A 19,602-nucleotide genomic window follows, 5' to 3' on the forward strand; every position below is an offset into this window, starting at 1 on the left:
AAGCATCAAAAGAGCACATTAAGAATGCACTTGCTGTGGTGTGGATCACAGCGGTAACTCTGCTTCTTCCGGCTGAATTTGAGGAAAACAATATAGAATCAAAAAGAGAGGAGCAAGGAAGAGCTGCCAGGGGGAAATCATATGATCAAAATGCATTATAGGAAAAAAATATAAACAAGTTTATAAATCAAAAACAGTAATACATTTTAAAATTACATTCACTAGGCATTTTACTAAGTTAGTTTGTCCTCTCATTAGCTTTCCATAGTATTTTAAACAAAATGTGACAAGTATAGATTTACTTGAAAAACAGAAAAAAGTGGTTAAGTTCTGTTAAATCCCTTCCACTCTAATTTTAAGTTTCTATTGAGAACACTAATCTCCGTATTGCGTCAATAAGTTTGTAGATGACTGAGAACTTCTATTACCCTACAGTATAGTTCAATCTAGTTTTTAATCATATTAATATTTATAGAAAAGCCAGCATTCTCATAAAACATAAGATGTAAGTTAAAAATATTACTTAAAACACCTATTGGAACATTTATTTTATACTATACCCAACTACTAGATTTCCTTATTACTCGGATACTATTATTTTAGAATATTTCTATTCCAGAGAAAAATGATACAAAAGTGACTACTTTAAAATATCAATCCAATTTGTTATTCAGTGAATTACTATAATGAATAAATACATTAAAATATGCATGAGTAGAAGGATAAAGGTTATGTACATGACTATTTCTATGACTCAGTGATTTCCCAATAAGAGAAATAAAGAAAAAATGAAGTAGTAATTATGTTTCTGGGCGATTAAAATGAGCTTCCTGTATTTATTAAATTTCTACCCTAGTGTTAAATTTTGCTAATTAGATGTAGAAGGTCATAGGAAGATGCAAAGCACATTTGTAGGGGTAATTGTACCAGGAGCAATCAAGTCATGTTTAAATGCTTCCGTGGTTATAGTTTTTTATGGAGACCTCTGCTAACCCAGCTTCAGTTAGGAGACAAAGTGGCTGCTCCTCTTCAGGAGGTGCTTCCCAGCAGCCAGGCTGTCTGGGATGTGAGGCATTGAGGATGTGATTCAGTGAAAAGGCCATTGCTTGGTGAGGGATATTTTGTACAAGACTACACAATAATGAAGAACTGCTCAAATATCCCTGTATCATTACCATAAGAATAAGATAGACCCATCTTAAACAGTATAGCTCTCTAGGCCTTTTACCATGGATAGAATTTGAATGGTTACATTTTTTTTATTTATTGAAAAAATAGCAAGTATTTAGGTTTATGGATTTTATTTCTGTTGCATATTTTATTTGAGTGAAGGGAATCTACATGAGGGATAAAAAGTTGGGTGAATGGGAGTGATGCATGTCAGGTAGGCATGAGAGTATGAAGACTAGACTGAAAGATTGGCTGTTGACATATCTATATCTATACCTAATCTATATCTATATCTATATCCATACCCATACCCATACCTATATCATCTGTATCATCTATATCATCTCTATCTCTATCTATATCTCTATCTATCTATCTATCTATCTATCTATCTATCTATCTATCTATCTATCTAATTTATCTATCTATCTCCCCAGGGCTGTGGGATGCAGATAGGCAGATGCCTAGAGTTCAGTGCCAAGCTAGCCCAAACAAATCAGTGAACTCCAGGGTTGGTGAGAAACACTGTCCTCCGCCCCCCACCAAAAATGAGGTGGATCGCAATCAGAAAATATCTGTCATTGATTTTTGGCCTTTCCATGCAATTAGTGGATTATACACTTACCACAACACACACACACAAGCAGAGTAAAGTGGTATGGTTTATATACTGTGAATATTCTTGACAATGATTAATGGCTTAGAATTAAATGTCATTGTGAAAAACAGACAGTGGAAAAAAAGGGTGTTGAAGATGTGGTTAGGATTAGGTAAAGCAATAAGGCCTAGTTATCAAAGCTTAATTCTGGATATTCTCGAGCAGGGACCAGAGAACACACTCTCATTTTGCAAGCTTAAGAATGCACAAGCGCACAGAACTTCACATTCTCACATGACCATAAGCTATAACAAATACACACATTCATGCATACACATGTACATACACCTGCTTGAACACAGCCATGCATGGACACGGCATGTACATATGACACAAAGTGTGCACATACTTATATATACACACACACCTGTGCACAGCACACATGTGTACACATGAGGCAACATTACTCACATTTAGATTGAGCCATCTAGAGACATGCCACCATACAAAACAGTCCAAAGCACTGTTTAGAGAGCAATGTCAACCAGAGACACTGGAAACTGAGTACTAAGACTGTCTTCCCACAGTTTAGACATTGGACTTCTATTTAATTGTCTTAAACTAAAGGTTAAAGAAGTTTTTGCCTTTATTTCTTGTTGACAGTTGTAAAATTGCAATCATCCACTGAATGGTGATAAGGAGAGACAGAACACATCACAAATGGGCTATATTAACTGGAACTTGAAACTGTGGACTTCAAGTCATAACACCATTACAGCTTGCCTGTACAAGCTTTATTTGTGAGTCATTCATTGCCATGTAAATATAAAAGACAGGAGAGATGAGCACATTGCATTTTATAATTTACTACGTATAAAAAAACTTCAGATTTCAATTGTAAAATGCATCAAAACTCACCATCTCAAAAAAATCAGTTTTTTCTAAAAACACTATAGTCCTCTTTAAGTTGACAGTTTACAGGGGCACCTAGATGAGTTAAATAAAGAGTAGCTATTACTGGGGGAAGTCAAAAGATACCTATCTGTAACATACTGAAGATTTGGCTTCATTAGTGTTTTCCAGCAGCTACAAAATTGATGTCAAATGGGATGACTTAAGACCATGTACTAGAAAGCTCAGACTAGAGTCTGACGCGTATTATTCAGTGTCTAATTGGCTTGCATCCAACAACCTCATCCAGAAGACAAGCAGGTTTAGTTGCCTCCAGATAGATTTTACAACTAATTTACCTTTTAATGGTTCAGTGGAAAGTCAAAGTGCTGAAAAGGCAACACTTTACAGACCCTGATGAATGAGGAATAATATTTACTAAGAAAAATGCCCAAGTTAAAATTACAGAGGCCATCACTATGGGATATCAGTTTCTAAGATTTCTGTCTTTTTTGGGTAATTTTTCTTGTTACAGAGAGGTTTTTTTTTTTTAATAAGGTAATGCGAAATCCAAAGAACTTTTATTGCTCTCATTCAAATAGGTTATATTCTTTCAAAGCTATTTTTTAGAATAAAATTTAAAATAAAACCTAAATAATCTCATGGGTTTAAAAGAGAGTTCAATCTCCCCCAAAAAAGAGACTTTTATTCACACACACGCACACACACACACACACACAGAGTACTTGAAGTTGACAAGGAAGGTGTTGATGGGCATACAGGAGGTTTTGGATGACTTAGGGTATATTTTCAAGAGCACATTATTTTCAAGTATCTAACTTATAATTTGATTGTTAAAATAGCCTCTGCTTAAACTAAATTATAGGTTGCATATAAATATGTTTGCTGGTAGAGTGTTTTACTTAACTTACACTTTATCAGAGGTTTTTGATTCCTTTGTAGTTTCTTATCGCTTCTCACAGTAATTACACCTGTCAATTTCCTCTTGGAGAAAATCTGCTGAGAACTGTTTTAAGCTACTTGCCATTTAGAATATAATTTAATAAGTAATAATAATAATAATCAAAGGGTAAAGAGAACACAACTTTAGCCATGATCCCCAAAGCACCACTTGAGGTTTTTGGGACACTTGATTGCATTTTTATTATGAACTCATCAACACAGCGGGGTCCGGGAGAAGAACTCCACAGGAGGCTGAAACAGGAGGGGTGAGAATTAAAGGACCACTGTTGTGACAGAATAAGTTCAAAACCATTTTGGCAATTTAATGACACCATGAGTCAATCTATACATTTACACACACACACACACACACACACACACACACACACACACACACACACACACACACACATTTGCATGACCAGGCTACATGAAAGAACACTTGCTTAAGATATTTGAGGTTATGTCTTCAAACCTTAGTCCAAAGAATCAAATCAATTATCACTTCAGACAAAATGTCATCTATTGTATAAGTAGGATCTGTTAGAGGATGAACAGAATTTACAAAAACATATATTTGTATAGCATCTCTGGGCAAAGCTGTTTTGCATGCTGGTGATGTATCTAGGTTTTATATCTTAATGACAATGCTTCTCAAACATTACCTCCAGAATCCATATCACCATCTTCACACAAAAACATCTGATAAAGTGAAAGTAAAATTCTCTACTAGCAAACATATATGCAATCAAAAATTTAGTTTAAGGTGAGACTATTTTAACAAATTGTAAGGTATGTACATGAAGTTAGTATTATTAATCTTCATGGTAGACAGTCCTGTAGATGATGACAATATATTTTAAAGCTTGAAATGACGATTTGATATGACACATTTAAAGATCATTGCATTCCATATAAAGTATGCATTTGTATAAATGAAATTACAAGGTTTTAAACACATGGGGATTCTTCATTACTGAGTACCACTTAAATGGGTAGCTTCCTGAAAGCAAGAACTTACATTGTTACTGTTACTCTTCAAATTCCCCCAAGTCCTGCATAGTGGGCATCATTGCTTTTCAATATTAGTTCTGTTAATATCACCTTACTTTGTGACTTGATTCTAAACTATCAGAAATAAAACAAAAAATCCCAGATATTAAATACTAATATAAGTACTAAAATCTAATGTTAGGGAGTAATAAATTCTTTTTTTAAAAGAAGGTATTGCTTTTGAAACATTGGTTGCCATTGGGTGTCATGAATTGGATCAAAGTCAGTGTTACTGTTACAATGTTTATTAAAAGAAATTCCCATGTGTTTGTCATAATTAAGTCCATGTTTATCACAGTTCGATTAAACTATATATGTGCCTTTTTATTTAAATTGTATGCTCATAAAATATAAAGTGTGTAAAGTATTTGAAATGCCCCCAATAAAGGGCCCTTGTTGAATTAAAGCATATTCACTAATAGAATCAGTTTTCAGTGGTTAAGATCAGAGACTGAAGGAAAGGCCACCCAGAGACTGTTCCACCTGGGGATTTATCCCATATACAGTTACCAAACCCAGAAACTATTGTGGATGCCAAGAAGTGCATACTGAAAGGTGCCTGATATGGCTGTCTCCTGAGAGGCCCTGCCAAGAACACCCTCATAGAAGCAAGGGAGGGAAGATGTGGTAGGGTGTTTCATTTATTTACTTTATTTACATTTGAACTGTAAATAAAGAAAATATACAATAAAAAAGATGAAAAAGAAAAGACCTTGGGTTATGATTGGACCAATAGTTCTCTGAAGTCATGAATGGATTAATAGATGATTGATTCAGGACTGGGTAAATTATTGAGGTGTATGTATGTGGTTCTGTGGGTTTATCGTAAAATCTTTGGATGCATGTGCCTGTGTGCATGGGCAGATGTCAGGAGAGGGTGTCAAATGTCTTCTTCAGTTACTCTTTGACTAACTGGATCAATGACTCAGTCTTTTATTGACCCTGGGACTTTCATTTTATGGTTAGGCTAGAAGCCATCAAGCTCCAGGAGCCTCCTATCTCTCCTTTTCTAGGAGCTGGGGTAACTCATGCTAGTATGGCTACATGACTTTTTAGATGAGTCCTGGCATCTGAACTCCAATTCTTAGGAATACAATACAGAGACTCTGAACCACTGAGACATGTCTCTAGACCTTGCATCATAGTCTGATATTATTAGGAGAGCATAACAATTTTATTAAGTCCAGTTGACTCCATGTAGAAAGTCATGGTTTGGAATACTGTGGGTCCATGCTCTTGAAAGGTATATCTTGTCCTCTGTCCATTTCTTGGTCTCTCCGTCTTTCTTTACTACCTTTCTGGTTGAATAATACTGTTCAACAAAACTCACCCTCCATGGTGTAGTGTCTCACCACGGGACCAGAAAATACCTTCAGTGAGTCTACCATGAACTCAATCCCCTGATCATGAACTAAAATGAAATGTTCTCCATTAAAACGTTTCTGGAAACTGTCACAGTTACAAGAGGTACACAGAAGTAGGGTCATTTCTGTGCTATTAGACCATCTGGTTTCTGGTGCTTTGAAGCTGGTTGACAAAAATAATTTATAAAAGGTTGGAGACTAAAGGGTTATAGGGATGGCTGAGTGGTTAAATGTGTATAATACTCTTTCAGAGTACCTACATTTGGTTCCTAGTTCCCACATGGAGAGGTTCAAAACTACCTTCCATTTGAGCTCTAGACAATATAATGCCTCTGATGTCTGTGGGCCCCTAAATGTATGCCAGGGAAGCAAGAGGTTTCCAGTACCTAACAGGGATGACATTAGCCAAAAATCCAACACAGGGGAGAAGGAACCTGTAGAGATAATATCCAGTGGATAGGCACAGCCCCCGATTGAGGGATGGGGCCAACCACCCAACTCAAAAACTGGAACCCAGAATTGTTTCTGTCTAAAGAAAATATAGAGACTGAGTGGAACAGAGACTGAAGGAAAGGCCATTCGGAGACTGCCCCACCTAGTAATTCATCCCATCTGCAGACACCAAACCCAGACACTATGGCTGATGTCACGAAGAGCTTGCTGACAGGAGCCTGGTATAGTGGTCCCACAAAAGGCTTTGCCAGAGCCTGAGGAATACTGACGCAAATGCTCTCAGCCAACCATCAGACTGAGAATGGGGACCCCAATGGGAGAGTTAGGGGAAGGACTGAAGGAGCTGAGGGAACTGCAACCTCATAGGATGAACAACAATATCAACTAACTAGACCTACTTCCCAGAACTCCCAGGGAGTAAACCACCAACCAAAGAATACAAATGGAAGAACCCCCATGGTTCCAGGTGTAGGTGTAGCAGAGGATTGCCTTAACTGGTGTCAATGGGGGGTGGGGGTGCTTGGTCCTGTAGTGGCTTGATGTCCCAGCATAGAGGTATGCTAGGGCAATAGTGTGGGAGTGGGGGGTACCCTCATAGAGGCAGGGGGAGGAGGGATGAGATTGGGGACTTTCAGAGGGGAAAACAGGAAGGGTGACAGCATTTGAAATGTAAAAAAGCTGGGCATGGTGGCTCACGCCTTTAATTCCAGCACTTGAGAGGCAGAGGCAGGCAGATTTCTGAGTTCGAGGACAGCGTGGTCTACAAAGTGAGTTCCAGGACAGCCAGGGCCATAAAGAGAAACCTTGTCTCGAAAAAAAAAACAAAACAAAAAGAAATGTAAACAAATATATATATATATATAACACAAACACAGATACTATACATATAATTAGAAGTAATTCTTGATAAAACAAAAATTTGAAGAATGCCATGTTGGAAAAAATACATGTGAAACTTAATGGATGATTGCACTAAGAGTTTAATAAACTGAATGCTGGCAGGAATGTGGGTCCTAAGAAATGCTTCTGAGGGTCCAGGTGGAACTGAGGGGTTTATTCAAATAGAGAGACTTTCTGCAACATTGTATCAATTAATATACCTACACTTCCTCCATTTCCTGAGAGTTTGGGTGATGCTAATATTAAAATACTGGACTAAGCTATTAAATGACATGCTAACACATTCTGGTATTCAAGTTATAGAATTGCTGGTATGCTTAGCCAAGTTTTAAGTGAGTGTTGAGAGCAAAATCAAGTAGACAATGTCTGCAAAATTTACAATTTGGTTAGAACAGTATATATATAATTATCACTGTTAAAGAGACAAAGGTCATTTAAAATTCATTAAATGGTTTTAAAACAAACAACAATATGAACCAACCAGTATCCCCAGAGCTCCCAGGGACTAAACCATCAACCAGGGTCCACATGGAGGGACTCAAGACTCCAGCTGCATATGGAGCAGAGGATGGCCTTGTGGGACATTAATCGGAAGAGAGGCCTTTGGTCTTGTGAAGGCTCGATGCCCCAGTATAGGGGAATGCCAGGACAGAGAAGCAGGAGTGGTTGGGTTATCGAGCAAGGGGAGGGGGTTGGGATAGGGGGTTTTCGGAGGGGAAATGAGGAAAGGTGATACAATTCGAAATGTAAATAAAGAAAATATCGTAAAAAAAAAGAAAGAAAGGAAGGAAGGAAGGAAGGAAGGAAGGAAGGAAGGAAGGAAGGAAGGAAGAGAAAGAAAGGAAGGAAGGAAGGAAGGAAGGAAGGAAGGAAGAGAAAGAAAGAGAGAGAGAGAAAGAAAGAGAGAGAGAGAGAAAGAAAGAAAGAAAGAAAGAAAGAAAGAAAGAAAGAAAGAAAGAAAGAAAGAAAGAAAGAAAGAAAGAAAGAAAGAAAATGAGGCTTTCATTCATTTTAAAAATACTACCTTGAGACAAAAGCCCCAGGGTACCTTGCTTACACAGGTCTGTCCAGGAAGATACTGTCCTCCTTTCTAACAATTCAGGTACTCAGAAGCTACTGGACCTACTGGAGTAATGGTAGAAAGAGGGTCAGCTACAATCTTAGCTGGTACCATGCCTCACAACCATGTATCGATACTGACTTTGTAAGTATAGAGAATGCCAATTTTATTGGTTAATCAAGGTCTCCACCTAGGTTTCCAACCTGTGGTTAGACAAAGATCCCAGTATGCAGCTCCTGACAGTGCATTTTGTGAAGCATTGAAAATAAAGCCAAAGTTTTAATGGAAACCTCAAGAAGTTAGACCAAGTTGGTACAAGATATGCTAAGTATGGTGTAGGGAATAAATGTAAAGAGCCCAAGAGTGAACCTACAGGCAGAAACCAACAAAGCTATATGTGTAGGACTTCCTGAATAATTGGTGACTATGTCAAGGTGCCAATCTGCTCCTTTCTTGATGATCCATAAGGATATACAGAATTTAATGTATGGCCTCTGGGTTGTGATCTTACTTGGGTCCAATCCTTTCTTACAATTATTCTATATTTCATTTTATAGCAGAGGTGTTTATTCTCTGCTATTTATCTTGAAATTATATAACTCTGTTTTTTTAGCCTTATATAATATCTTACAAAGAGTTTGTCTTGAATTTTAGAAGGAACTGGATTTGATCTGTGATGATATTACAAATATCGAGACAGTGGGTACGTCTGTAGATAGATAAGTATATTTTGCATCAGTAAATAGACATGATCCTTTTGTAGTCAGGGAACCATATCATGGCTTATGTATGAAGTCTTCCTCTACCAAAGTCTCATGTTTCAATGTCTTAGTCTTTCATACAGAAGTAATCAGATGTGAATTATTTTAGGTCATGACGGTCCATGAGAACATAGTTTAATTATTGTTTGATTCATCCTTGTGACCACCCTTTGATCCCTTTCTGCTAATGCTTCTATGTCTTCTCTTTGGCCACCATGATGGATAGTGCTTTTCTACCACAGTCTTTCCCAGTGATGCACAGTTTTACTACAGGCCCATAAATATGGAATCATGTTAACATAGGCTGAAAACACTACACACGGAGTCAACACCTTCCTTTCCCTTTAATCTGTATTGTTGAGGATGTTCCCATCACAATAAAAAGTCTGACTAAAATGCTCCTCATATAGACAACATTCTATGAGTGGACAACTTTGAAGTGTTTTTAACGTTTATTAACATTTGTGATCAAACTAGAGGAACAAAATATTTTAAAGATTTTATAACATGAAGTACTATCTGGGAAAAAAAAATATTACCAGAAACAGGAAGATTATTGTTTCAAAGTCAGCTTCCTGCACAAATTACATAAGTTTGTTCTTTAAGTTAATTGGAAAACATGCAAAGATAACCTTGAAAGTTCTTGTCTCTGGCCCCTATTCTTTATTGAATGCTCATTTTCCTTGTTTTGAAAATAGAGTTTATGCAATGGTATAGGTGACTTTTTTACATGCCTAAAAAATAAGAAGTACCTTAACTTTCCACTTAAAGATTTATTAAGCTCTTATAATATAAGGTTCCTGTTGTTTATTTCCTTTGAAATATTGACAGGTTAAAGAAAACTCAACTCACAATTAAGTGAAATTATTTATGAGTTCAGGTCTTAATTGCCAGCTAAAGAATTTAACCGATAGAGAGGTCCACACTTGTATGTATAATATTTAAATATTACATATGTTCCCAAATAACTTATGAATGAAGGTATGCCATAGTGGTAAAGCGTTTGCATTACTAGCTTGTGCTTTCTTATCTCATCCCAGCTCTGAAAACCCTACACAAAGAGACAAGTGTGTCTCCTTTCTAAGTTACAGTTACTGGCAAACACAAAAGTTATTTCTAAATGTGACTTTATATTTCTTCCTGTTGCATCACCCTTGGCTTAGCCCAAATATGTGCCACTAGAATTAGTCCTTCAGGCCAGGCGGTGGTGGCTCACACCTTTAATCCCAGCACTTAGGAGGCAGATTTCTGAGTTCGAGGCCAGCCTGGTCTACAAAGTGAGTTCCAGGACAGCCAGAGATACACAGACAAACCCTGTCTTGAACCACCCCCCCCAAAAAAAAAAAACTACACAAAAAAACCCACAAGAACAAAAGCAACAACAACAACAAAACCAAAAAAAAAAAAAAAAAAAAAAAAAAGAATTAGTCCCTCAAATCAGTTCAAGGTCTGTATAACTTTCCCCTGTGTAGCAGTTAGAGCTTGAATTGCAACACTGTCACTAGTACTGTAGAAAGGAACATAAAGGCCCTGGAAACACACTCACAGTGACTGATTGTAGATTGATGGAACAAATCTAAATAGTGTAGTTTATACTCAATGTGTAGCTTCTGATGCAAGAATCTCAATGTGTCCTAGGTGCCTTGCTTCAAATGGAAACATACTACTGAAAAACACTAAATCATTCCTCTTTCCTGCATGGCGAGCTGGGTATAATTTTCCTTTATCTAGGTTAAAAAATGTACACCATACATATCGAAGAGAAGACTTATAGGTGGTGAATACTAGTTGCCTTTGCTTGTTTCATTGAACTTTCTCATGATTTCACTTTATTTTTATTGGATCAAAGTCTTTCAATTTCTTCCTCACAGCATTTTGCAAGGTGGACGGATATCTGCCCTCTATTCACTGTTAACAACATTTTTGTCCTTTCCTTTTCTTATTCTAATAATGTAACTGTAAAAAAGAAGTCAGGTTGCCAGGGTAACAAGAGTGGAGAATGGGTACCACTGCCATCACAGCTATCTTCTCTTGAGTAAACCTCCTCTGGAAACTGGCATATTGGAATCACTCTTTCTTGTATGTACCACTCTGCCTACTTCTGCTTTGTTCTAGTATCCCTCCCCCCAGCATAGGATAATTGCATTGCTGAGTTTTCCTTGAACTTACATTTGTTTCTGTTATTTAAGAGTGGCACTTCCCTTTGATTTGATAGACTTCCTCATCTTTTCATTATGCACATTCAAAATTCTGCCAAATAGTACTGCTGGCAGCTCCTTGAATCTTACTGCGACAGAAGACCTTGTTGTCTTGGTAACTTTGCAAGCTGGCCTTGCATTCCAACCTCTGTGGCGCCTGTGTTGGATTATTCTCTTGCCCACAAGGATGGGTTGGGCTGCCCAGGGCAGTAGCAGTAGAAGAGAAACCCAAAATATGGCTACTCTCAAAGCTAATTTACACTTTCAAACTCTTCTCTATATTCTTCTATATCTTTATAACAAAATAATTTCATTGAAATGAAAAAGAAAATTTAGCCACTATAAAACATTTACAGAGGAAATGAGCATTATTAAATGGTTGCTTTTTAAAGGATGGCTTGCATACAGTTAGTGTTTTCCCCATATTAAAGCTGTGCTTCCCTTCTTATTTGCTTTATTAACGTTTCATTCCTGTTTTGAATCATGTATGCATATCATGTATATAAAAATACCTTTAATTTTCCTCTTTCACTGGGGGAGCTGTACTTCACTCACAAATAAATCCTAAACACTATGGGGTCTGGTTTCTGACTTGCCTCAGTAATGCCATCTGAGAGCCTGTTTTCCAGGCCCTTGGTGACTAAATTGCAAACAGGTGTCTTTTTCAACGCACTCTCATCACCGGGCACCTTCCAAGAAGTATCATGGCTATTTCCATGGAAACAACTTCCAACCTTCTAACCCGCAATCTTTCTCTGGTGCTGTATCATCTCACATTTTCTCATGGAAAGGAAGAAAGAACAGATACTGAGTACAGAAACTTTCATCTTGGGTGATACTTTTACTAACTGGTATTAGTGCAAAACAGAACACAGAAGAGTGGCTGAAATGCTGGAAAAAGGAGAAACCAAAGAGGTGAATGTAGTAGTAAACAAATAAACATCCAGGAAGTAAAGGTACAGAGCAGTGAATGCAGAAATAAGCTCGGCTAGAGGAAAGCAGTCAAAACCCCATGTCCTCTATCACCTTCCTGTTGCTTTAAGTTTTCAGTGAACCTAAGTTCTTACAAACACCTCGGAAAAGCATTGAGAATCTCTTAGATTATTTGTTAACAGCTAACTAGTCCAATGTTTGTTACTGATAGTTTAAGGTTGCAGTCTTATGTCAGTGCAATGAATACTCTGCCTTGTGTATTAAAATTCATGATTCCAAAATTCAATCTACATGAAAGTTATTCAACTTTCTCAGGCAGGCTTTACTATTGGCAGCAGCCTCATTGCGTGAAGTCACACAGATGGTGCTAAACAAACTAGTTGTTTGGGGATTGTATGAGATGCTGAACAAACCCTTCCGGTGGGTGAGACCTGTTTGCAGTTCTTACAGGAATTCTGATTATGTCACCTCATATCATTGATCTGTTCTATTATCTTCTTTTTGCTGACAGTTTCTACAAAGCTTAAATAGAGAAGCAAAAATTGCTAGAGGAAATAAAGAACGTGTGATTGGTTATAGGTAGCTCACAAGCACAGGATCTCATAGAACAGCCTGATGCTCTGAATTTGATGAGAAGCCTTGAGCTGTGGTAGGTCAGTCTATGTCAGTCTAAGAAGGAAGCATAGATATGGGTGAGAAAAGAGACAAGGTGGACACTCTCAGGACAAGCTACAAGCCACAGAAGATACTCATATTCCTCAAACTGTGTTATTAGTAACTTCCAGGAGGCAAAATGTGGCACTCTGACAACCAGAAGCTGAACACATTCTTGGCCAAGAAATTAGTATCTGGAGTATATCTGGAGGGATGTAGAGGGATTAGTGACTGGCAATATGTAATGGCAATATGCTGATTATATGAGCCACCAAACAGACTACTATGGTATAAATTCCCTCCTCTCTTTACCAGATTTCAAAGATTAGAGTTTAAACTTTATTTCTGCCCTCCATCTGCATTGTGAATGAATCTCTTCTGTGGCTAACAAATCCCTAGAATCATACCAAGAAATCTATAATTTCATTAAGGGAACATGGTAGAGGTTCATAACTATTCATCATGTATTACTTGTTTTTACAAATATAGATAGATATGTCAGAACTTCATTATTTCTCTCAACAATAAACCAGACTTCAAATGTTCAAATGCAAATTTATATGAGAATATATATATGCATTATATACATATATGTATATATATATATATATATATATATATATATATATATATATATATATGCACTTTAGTATTGAATGAAAGGCTGGAAATGGGGATTGCACACTTCCCAGCCTTCTCTGAACATTTTTATGTCCTCAGCTAGGGCTGTGTGAAAGATTTTATAGTGTGACAGGATTTCTCAAAAGCATTTGGGGCTGACATAATTAGGCTTGGATATGTAATTATCGCCTCTGCTTGAAATACTTTTTGTAAGAAAAAAATGACAATTTGTAATCCAATAAGCAGTGATTTCTTCTACTGGGAAGTGTATTAATATCTATTTAATCCCATTGGCAATCTGTTTTGTTGGTTTAGTCTTGAACAGGTCTTGTACAGGTTGCAGCAGACACTGATGGTTTATGTAAGCAGCCAGCTATACTGATGCATCTAGAGTACACAGTTTTCTTGTAATCATTACTGCCTCTGAATCTTAAACTTCTTTTTCTCCACATTCTACAATAATCCCTGAGCCAGTAGGAGGAAGTGAAATATATATGTTCCTTATTATGCTGAACATTCTGCAGTCTCTTAATCTCTGCACCTTTGTCAATTGTGGGTCTCAATGTTAATAATTATCTACCAAAATAAGAGCTCCTCTTATGAGAGCATATATATATAAAACTAAATTATGAGGGTCAGTTTAAATTGATGCTAATTTAGCAGAATAAGCATAGCAGATTCTACCTTAAGGCATATTCCTATATTGCCATATATCCTCGCCCAAGTAATGGTACTAGGAATGGGTTTCATCTTGTAGAATGGGACGGAAATCCAATCATAAATTGATGGACTTACATTAACATTATTTATGCCATGTGAGGACATGTGAACATACCTTTCCATGTCAGTACAGTACATTATTGTAGCTCACAATGTTCCCACCTGGGTATAAGTCTGACGATTGTTTCACTCTCTGGCTGCGTGTATAGCACCTCCTATCACTATATAGAAACGGCTAGTCAATAGGAATGAGTTTGCTGTTCCAAACTCTTTTATCTCTTTAAGATTTGTATGTGTATTTATTTTTGCAAACTATAAACCAGTTTGAAAGTTTGACACCAGGAGACACATCAAATTGACAGGATAGAATAGAAGACAGCGTTGATAAGGGGCATGGAAGAATGATAATTAAAGACAACACAAGTGAGTGGGTAATTGTTGAACTATTGGTTACCTTTCGGTCAAGTTGACAGAGTATTCCAGTTGGGAAAATACTTAACCCAGATTGGACTGTGGGCAAGCCGACATTTCATTTTGTTGATTGATGATTAATGTGGGAGGGTCAATGTACTTGGTACAATCCCAGGGTGCTATGAGAAGCAGAGTGAGTGGTTGATGAGAAAGCAAGACAGTAAGCTAAAGTCCTTAAAGACCCCTACTTAATGTTCTGCTTCTAGGTTTCAGTCCAGACTTCTTCCCAGGATGAACAATGATGTGAAACTGTAAGGAGAAATAGAAGCTTTTTATCTCAAAGTTGGCTTAGGACATGGCGCTTTATCACAGTAGTGGAGATACTAATTAAGATGTTCTATACATTGTAATTTATTTTAGAACAACATGCAATATGCAATGTAATGATATAATCAAAGAGTTTTATAAATATAATGTGAGAAACAAATATGATCCACCAGCTTGCATAACGTCAGAGTGTAAGTCTTATCAGGACAGAAGTAACAACTCGATCAAATGTTCACAGGACAGAAAGTGATGGAGGTGTAGACAAAAAAAACCCAGACTCTTTGATGAATCGTTGCTCAGTCATTGTATAAATACTTTTTACCTCAATATTTTTAATATACCTTTGAGAAACTTTATAATGATTCAGTTATTTTCATGACAAATACCAAACAGTATTTATTTGTGTTTGTAAATTAATAAAAGTTGACATGGGAAAATCATTATGATAAACAATGAATCCTGTTACTTAAAGGTGGTATAAATAAATAAAATTGATTATCAACTTTGAGTTTCAAATCTATATTTAAGTATCAGTTGGGGTTAATATTTAGTATTGTGGGTTGTATATTTATTTTGCTTTAACACGTGCATCTATATTTTAAATTACTTAATGTTAGGTAACCTAATTCACATCACCTGTCAACTGCATATTGCAATGTTTGAAAACAGATAATATGTTAATAAAATATAATAATACAATTTGGGATAGTTACAAATTCAATTGCTATCAACTAGTGCTACAGTGTGAGCATTTAAAATTACAAACATATATGAACTAACCAGTACCCCCCAGAGTTCGTGTCTCTAGTTGCATATATAGCAGAAGATGGCCTAGTCGGCCTTCATTGGCCCCTTGGTCTTGCCAACTTTATATGCCCCAGTACAGGGGAACGCCAGCACCAAGAAGTGGGAGTGGGTGGGTAGGGGAGCAGGGTGGGGGAGGGTATAGGGGACTTTCGGGATAGCATTTGAAATGTAAATGAAGAAAATATCTAATAAAAATTGAAAAAATAAAATTACAAACATTAAAAATATAAATCTGGTGGTAATAATAAATTGTATAAGAGAAAATACAGAATAATTTATAATATCAAAGATGGAAAAGATTTTCTATTTAAAACAGCAAAATAATGAATATTGCAAAGCAAAGAAAGCATATTTTATTACATAATAACAAATTATTTCTATTTTATATATAGTGGCCAGATAAATTTTTTTTAAAAGTTTAAAGATAGGAAAAGATAATATTCTAATATAAAAGACAGTACTTATGTCAATGAACCTAATACAAAGCTCAGTAAAAGAAAATCTTGAAGAAATGAAAATATAAAATCAGATTCATTTTATTATAATAGCTTAGAATAAAAAATGTATGAATTAAGATGAGATAATACTTTATGCAAATCAAATGGAAGTAAATTGAGAGGGAAGCAATACTCAGTGATGGAATGGAATTGAAAACCCTTTCCTATATTACTGGTGAATATCCAAATTGACAAAACTGTACGATGTTCTCTGCTATAGAACACTTCCACTATTATGCTTATTCTAAAGAGCTTTCAAGCATGCACTGCAGAAAAGAAATATGAGCATTGATTGCAGGACTGCTTGTAGATGGGAATACTTTATATTTCCATTAGGAAGACAAGAGATAAATGAACTGGATGATCTTATGTCAATATAGTTCACTACAGTTAAAATTAAATCACTCTGTGTACAGATCAAAATGGGGCAAACATAAAACATCAACAAAATCAGGGTACATTGATTATGAATACACAAGCACATAGATTAAAATGATGATAGTCAATGTATGAGAACTGTAATCTGAAAGAGAGGAGGTGAGCAGTATATTCCAGAGGGCTTCGTGAGTAGCCTGATTTATCTTTAAGTTTACGTTGCTAGACATGTGCATCACATACACACATATAGTATGGCAATTGCAGTTATTCATTGTATAAAATTCAATATAGATTTTGTTTTAAATATTTTATAAAATATAATTCAAATTCAACAGACAATAAGTTTGCTTATAATCTGAGACCCTAATATGAGGCCAATACACCTCATAAAAAGAGAGCAGGATGTGTACATGTTCCTTAGCATATTAAATCCCTCCTTGGCTGTTCTCCCTCTCCCTCTCCTCTCTCCCTCTCCCTCTCCTCTCTCCCTCTCCCTCTCCCTCTCCCTCTCCCTCTCCCTCTCCCTCTCCCTCTCCCTCTCGCTCTCGCTCTCCCTCTCCCTCTCCCTCTCGCTCTCGCTCTCCCTCTCCCTCTCCCTCTCCTCTCTCCCTCTGTCCCTCTCCTCTCTCCTTGTGTGTGTGTGTCTGTGTGTGTGTGTGTGTGTGTGTGTGTGTGTGAGAGAGAGAGAGAGAGAGAGAGAGAGAGAGAGAGAGATTTTTAAGTGGCTTGCTCCAACATGTTCTTTTTGAATGTTTCCCTGGTGACAGCTTCTTTGGATGGTTTTTAATTAAATAAATGAATATCCACATTCTGTTATATCATAATTTCAATTATGTTTTCTTTAAAGCTCTACTCTTGCTTTTAAGAATGTTAGCAACATCCCCCTGTATTATGTAAGTATTTTATCGGATGACCAGGCATATTATGTTCTTATTAACCTTCCCTAGCTTAACTTCAATTCTTTTCAGAATATTGTTATTATTGTTTTGTTCATTTGATAATCCTTAGGTATAACTACAATAATATCTAAGACACTTAGATATTATTTTACAATATCTTATCTATATTTTAAGATATCTTAATATCAATTCTATTTCTGTGATAAAATACTCTGAGAAAAAGCAACTTTAGAAAGAAAAATCTTAGGTTGGCTTGTACTTAATACAAATGAAGGTTCCCACTATATACTTGCATCACTCTCTAAGAGTCTGAAAGTTTCTATGTGCCCACTCTTACTGGGTACATTGGGTAGGTGGCAAGCCTACTTTACTGGGGTTGTTGAAGCCATGAGCTTGCTCTAAACTGCCATCATTGAATAAATATAATTAATACATTCTTCCAGTTTAGTTATAGAAATGAATAAAATATGTGTGTTCCACAATATAAATGAACCTCAAAACAAAATTAAATGTAAAGTCTACTTGTAGAGGAATTTAAACCCATAAAATGGTTACTTTAATGGGGCTCACACCCAAAGACCTACATCTGTGTGATCAGGCTGGAATACAGATACACCCTGGATTACAATATGTTCCGGCTGGAACTCAGACAGGCCCTTAGTGCACACCTCAATCCCAGGCAATGATGTTTAATTGATGGGCAAAGTGATAAATCTGAGAACTCTTTGACAGAATGAGTCAGAGATATGAGAACAGGCAGACACAGTTGGGAGTTCATTCAGTTGAGTGGTGGTGCACTGGAGTTGAGTTTCTGACTGATTCAACCTGCCTTCTCTAAAATTCTCACTACATTGCTGTGCTTGGCTTCAAACTTACTCTGTCAATTTGTTCTAATCTTCTGGCTCTCTCTTACTCTCAGGATTCAACTGCCTCTGCACAAACTTGCGAATGAACTCAGCTCTAAGGCACTACAATCAGCTGAACTACACCGGACTCAACTCCATTCAACTAAACTCAAGCGACTTTACAGAACTGATTGATTCTCCTTAGGCTGAGCTTAAATTGCATCTCTTTCATGGGCTGAGAGTTGATGTATCCTATCTCTGACTCATTCTGTCAAATCTGACTTCTCACTTTGAGTGCCTGTCAATTAGATGCCACATTCAGACATGGCTGCCTCCTTCTATAAACTAACCTTACCTACATTGTTTGGGATTAAAGGTGTGCACTAAAGGCATATCTCTGTTCCACCCAGACCATACAGACCTAAAGGGTCTTTGGATGAGATCCCTTGCCAGATCAGGCATGTTTCTGAATTAAAGTCTTCTACAAATTCCATATGGCAAATAAAAGTCCTTTTACTTTTACCAATACAAGAAACTGAAAAAAATAGGTAATTCTATTCATTTGAAATATCCCTCAGTATGGCGGGCAAATGGTTGGATGCTGTGTGTGTCAAGAGGTTCCACCATGTCGAAGGTGTTCTTTAAAATCACGTTGACATCTGAACCGTGGCTACCATACAAAATTCTGAGTGTTCCTGAATATACATCTTTTCACAGCAGTGCTAAAGTTTGCAGCAGAAGAATTAAAAGTTCCTGCAGTTACAAGTGCTATTATTATTAATGATGCGATAGGAATAAATCCTGCACAGACTGCTGGGAACTTGTTTTCTGAAGTGTAGCTCAGTGCTGGGAATCATTCCTGGAGACTTAGTTGGAAGATGCTAATATAAGCTTCTTGAAATACACAGCCTTTCAGAATAAATGCTGGTATCTGTTGTTGCCACACATTTGAAATCAGGCATTCACAAGACAATGAAAGTATCAAGAATCCACGGAACAGGAAAGCTGACGCTTGTCCTTTTTTTTGTGTGTGTGCAAAGAGAGAATGCCTTTGAGAGGAGGGTACCACACCACATGTCACACCTTGGTGACTACTGCC

The 19,602-nt window shown here is 36.8% G+C and overlaps 1 pseudogene; it reads left to right on the forward strand.

Annotated features, from left to right (window-relative positions):
- Positions 1 to 19,128: 19,128 nt before the first annotated feature.
- Positions 19,129 to 19,388, forward strand: LOC110291781 (ubiquitin-fold modifier 1 pseudogene; annotated as a pseudogene).
- Positions 19,389 to 19,602: the final 214 nt, after the last annotated feature.

Source organism: Mus caroli, unplaced genomic scaffold (assembly GCF_978045245.1).
Source record: "Mus caroli unplaced genomic scaffold, Mus_caroli_1 scaffold_3, whole genome shotgun sequence".
Classification (NCBI taxonomy): Eukaryota; Metazoa; Chordata; class Mammalia; order Rodentia; family Muridae; genus Mus; species Mus caroli.